Source organism: Mandrillus leucophaeus, unplaced genomic scaffold, assembly GCF_000951045.1.
Source record: "Mandrillus leucophaeus isolate KB7577 unplaced genomic scaffold, Mleu.le_1.0 Scaffold1458, whole genome shotgun sequence".
Taxonomy (NCBI): Eukaryota; Metazoa; Chordata; class Mammalia; order Primates; family Cercopithecidae; genus Mandrillus; species Mandrillus leucophaeus.
Window position 1 is genome coordinate 45,037 of NW_012101430.1, and position 5,024 is coordinate 50,060.

Sequence of the window (5,024 nt, forward strand, 5' to 3'; positions counted from 1 at the left end):
CTCCCAGCAGCCTGGGAAGGGCAGAACACTGCACACACAAGAGGGCCGTTCCCAGTCCCCACATGCCAGATTCATCTGTCACCAGACCCACGGGAGGAGGCAGACTGGTTCCAGGAGGATGGGAGCCCTTGTTCTGACATCTGTGTCTGATTCCAGGGCGTACAAATCCTCTCTGGACTACACCAAACGAAGTCTGGGGATTTTCATTGACCTCCAGAAGAAAGAGGAGGCGGCGCATGCCCGGCTGCAAGCAGGGAAGATCTATTACATCCTGCGGCAGAGCGAGCTGGTGGACCTGTACATCCAGGTGAGGGGCAAGGGCTGCAGGAGGGCCCCTGTGCTGTTCACTCTCTGTCCATCCATCCATTCATCCTTCCATCATCTATTCATCCATCTGTCCATTCATCCATCCTTTTATCATCCATCTATTCACCCATCCATCCATTCATCCTTCCAGCACCTGTTTACCTGTGGGTCCATCCATCATCCATCCATCCATCCTTTTATCATCCATTCACCTGTCCATCCAACTGTTCATCTATCCTTCCATCATCCATCTGTTCACCTGTTCATTTTTCCATTATCCATCCATTTAGCTGTTCATCTTTCTATCCATCCATCCATTCACGTGTCTGTCCATCCAACCATCCATTCACCTGTTCATCCTTCCTTCCATCCATCTATCCACTCACCTCCTGTTCATCCTTCCATCATCCATTTGTCCATCCATACATCATCCATCCTCCTCTTCATCCTTCCATCTATTCCCCCATCCATCCATCTACCCACCAATCTACCTATTAATACATCCCTCCATTCATCTATCTGTCCATTTGTTTATCCATGCATTTGTCTATCCACCCATCTATCCATCCATATGTACATACATCATCTACCCTCCACCCATCCATAGATTGTCTACCCACCCATACATACACACATCATTCTAACCACCCACCCATTCATCTGTCCATCCACCCAAGCATCCATCTATCCACACACCCATCCATCCACTCATTCCTAAGCCACTGCTGAGCATCTGTTGTATGCCTTTTCCCTCCGTCCAACTGGTTCCCTCATATCCTCCTGGTTCCCTCATATCCTCCCCCAGTGGCCAGCATCTTCTCCCTGAGGGCAGAGGCGTGGCCCCTCAATGCCCGGCACCTGCTGGTATACAGCACGTGCTCAAATAATGTGGCCACTCAGTTAACACACCGAAGAACCTGCTCCAAGCAACACGTGGCACATCTCCTTACAAAATGCATCTATCTTAGCGGCTGTTTTCAGAGGCTTTCCCACAGAGTGTGATCTGGAACAACTTGTGAAACCCACGAACCTGGTGAAGCTTTCATCATTGAGAACCTGCTGTATACCTCCTTGAGCTGAGGAGAGGGATCAAGAGCTCATGGCCAAGAGGGGACCAGGCCCACCCACAAACACTGTTGGTGTGCGGCCCGGAGCTGTGGCAGGGATGTGGCAATGCAGAAAGGAGCCAGGGGATGGGCTCCCAGCAATCTGGGGGCCATGGAGACTGGTTTGGGTGCAGGGAGAGTGGGCTAGGGCTAGCCCTGGTGGTAGGATTCACAGGTGTCGGGCTTCTGGGCTGCAGCTGCTCAGTCACCTCCTGTCACTCAGGTTCATCAGTTCATTGTCCTCATGCCAGTGGTGGGGGCAGCCCTAATGCCCAGGGTCTGAAAAATGCTCAGGTGTGCCTGCAGTATGTGAGAGGAAGGAGGCTGGCGACAGTGGGCATGGCCACCTCGCCAGGTGTGGGTCTTGAGGGAACTTCTGCCTCCTTTCAGGGGCACAGAATGTGGCCCTGTACACAGGCGACCCCAACCTGGGGCTGGAGCTGTTTGAGGCAGCTGGAGACATCTTCAATGGAGCCTGGGAGCGGGAGAAAGCCGTGTCCTTCTACTGGGTGAGCTGGCCTGTGGGCTGATGTGGGTGGGCCTCAGGGGGCACCTGGAGAGCTGAGGCACAGGTGTGGCAGGGCAGAGGCCTCCCACCTGGAGGCAGGGCCACCCATGCACATGCTTAGTTTCCTAGTGGTCTCACCGGGAATATTGACTGTGCCCCCTGCCCGGGACAAACGCTTGGGGCCTGGACATGGCAACGGCCTTACCTTTGCACCTGATGATCTCAAGCAACCATGAGCAGGAAGTCCTGTCCCCATCTTACAGATGAGGAAACTGAGGCTCAGAGAGGCACAGGGACATGTCAAAGGACACAGCATGTCAGTGGGAGGTCCAGGACTGCATGCAGCCCGAAGCGGGGACGGCCTCTCCCTTCCTCTGAGCTCACGGTGTGGCTCAGCCCTGGGCACAGATAAATGTGTTTTTAGAGCAGAGAGGAGTGCCGGCTCCCCCCAGTCAGACCCCCAGTGCCCAGGTGGGAGAGGCTGGTCTGAGGCTGCCGGGTGTAGCTGGATGGGCCTCAGGTGACTCTTCAGCCCCTAACTTGGGCGTTTGACCCGTGCGTTATTCCAGAGCACAGAGCTGTGTCGAGATCCAGGGGTAGCTGGGGCGTGGGAAGCTCCAAGCACATGTTCGGGCTCTGAGGAGGGCGCTGTGCAAGGTGGGTGCTGCGGGAAGCCTGACCCCACCTGCCTGTGTGGTAGGACCGGGCGCTGCTCCTGGCAGTGACTACGGGGAACCGCAAGGCAGAGCTGTGGCTGTGCACAAGCTGGTGGCACCCCATGAGGGCTTGAAGTTTACGCACATGGCCCTAGCACTCAGCATCACTCTGGGTAAGTCCCCTGAGCCCCACCCTGCCAGGAGCCACACTTTGCCAGAGCCCAGCCTCCAGGTCTTCAGGGCAGGAGCTGAATGAAACACCTGCCAGATTTTCCTGGTCTCCTGTCCAGGCAGGCACATCTGCCCAGCTGGCTTCCCGGTCCAGCCGTGGGGCACATCCCGAGGTCTCTCACGCGGTGCAGAGCCCCCTGAGTGGCTGAGCTCTGCTTCCTCTGCCTCTTCCCGCTGCTGACCACAAGGGCTGCCCAGTGTGGTCTCTGCCTTCCAGACATGCCAGGCATCTCGTTGGTCCCTGTGCCAGGCTGAATGGCATATTCCCTTTCTCTTGTTCCGTTCCCACCCTCATCAAGCACACAGCTCTCTGGCTGAAGAAGTCCCAGTTCCCCTTCCAGCAGTCTGCCCCTTAAGGCCGGGCATCCCCTGGTGCTGTGCCAGGGTTGTCTTCCTCCAGACACAGGGAGCCCTGGGCAGGCCGCATGCACCAGCACCTTGTGCCCCGGGTCCAGTACACAGTAGGTGTGCAGCTGTGTGGGAATGCATCGAATGCAGGCTCCACGGCACTGGCCCTGGAAAGGGGAGGATATCGGAGACAGCCTAGGTGGGTTTGCGCATCTGTGGGGGGACCTGGAGCTCAGGCACGCAGTGACTCCCCAGGGTAGGGGGCTCTGATCGTGACACACCCAGGAGTCGGATGTCACGTCTGTGGGTTGCCTGGAGCCCTGGTGCCCGGGAGCACCTGGACTGCATGGCTTTTGGGCTCCCGTGGTTAAAACCAGTGAGCAAAGGCAGGTGGCTATGTGTAAGCAGAGCTGGGCCATCCAAGTCCAACTTGCCAAAGCCTCACAGTAGACGGGGGCAGGCCTTATTACTTCTGCTTTGCAGGTGGGAAAGTGAGTCTGGGAACCTGGAAGGGAATGGCCAGAGCTGCCCAGGTGACCACAGGTGTCTGGAGGCAAGCCAGGTGCTGCCCGGGGTCTGCATACCTGCTCCTAAGGGGCCTGTGCCCTGCCTGCCCCAGGAAGCCACGTCCTCACACCTGCCCCTTTGGCCTGCACCCCAGGGGACCGGCTGAATGAGTGCGTGGCCTACCACCGGCTAGCTGCCCTGCACCAGCAGCTGGGCGATGGCGAGCTGGCGGAGCACTTCTACCTCAAGGCCGTTTAGCTCTGCAACTCGCCGCTGGAGTTCGATGAGGAGACCCTCTACTACCTGAAGGTGAACCTGGTGCTCCGTGACATCATCTACGACCTGAAGGTGGGTGGGGAGGGGCAGGGCTCGGGGTGTTCCCGGCCCCCTTGGAGTGGGATCTCCACCCGGACCCCAGAGGCCTGGGTTCCAGCCTTCCTTAGGAATGGCCCAGTGGCCTCCCTGGAGCTGCACCCAGCTGGAGGAGCCGGCAAGGTTAGCAGGTAAAACCCAGCTCCCCAGATGGCCAGGCCCCACCCTCAAGAACTCGGTCTCAGCCAAAGAGGCTGACACATGAGCGGGCAATGGTGGCCTCTGGGTAAAGGGAGATCGTAGTCGGGAGGCCCTCCTGGAGGTGGTGACACCAAAGCTGAGTCTTGACAGTCAAGTGTCAAGTTGCATTTAACAAAAACAGGGTCAGGAGGAGGACATTTAGGAGGATGGCATCCTCATGTTGAATCCACATTACAAGATCCAACCCAAATCCCAGCGCCTCCTCTAGGAAGCCTGCCCAGTGTGCCAGCCCGCACTGAGCAACTCCTTCCTGGAGTCCCGAGACACCTTGAATCTTCACATCACCCAGGAAGGGGGGGGGTGGGGCCAGTGTCTTACCATGTGCTTCACAGACAGGGAAACCCCAGCGCAGGGCAGGTGCAATGGGGCGGGGCCCAAGCCAACCAGACTGAGGCCTTGCTGGGTCGGGTCTGTCTTGAGGGAAGGTGCTGGGACCTGTACTCCCTCTGCCCCTAGTCCTGCAGGGGTGGAGAGCTGGGACTGGCAGACTCAGACCTGGGATATCTGCACCCCTCTATCCAGCAGGTGCCCGCCCCTCCTCAGCATCGCACCGGCACCGTGTCAGTGCTCCTTATGGGCTGAGGAACCAGGGCGCTCCAGTCCAGGGACCGAGATCTTGGGGACCTTAGAACAACATGAGGAGCAGGGGTAGCCCTAAGACCCCACCCCGAATCCCCCACCACAGGCCTGGGGCTGCCCAGGAGGCCCCCGCCCAGTGCTGGCGACACCTGGTGCTCAGAAGCTGTCCCAGTGACCTCCCAAGTCCCAGCCAGACAGGGAGGTGCCAGG

The 5,024-nt window shown here is 58.2% G+C and overlaps 1 pseudogene; it reads left to right on the forward strand.

Annotated features, from left to right (window-relative positions):
• Positions 1-5,024, forward strand: part of LOC105535397 — a 22,259-nt pseudogene that overhangs the window by 13,253 nt on the left and 3,982 nt on the right.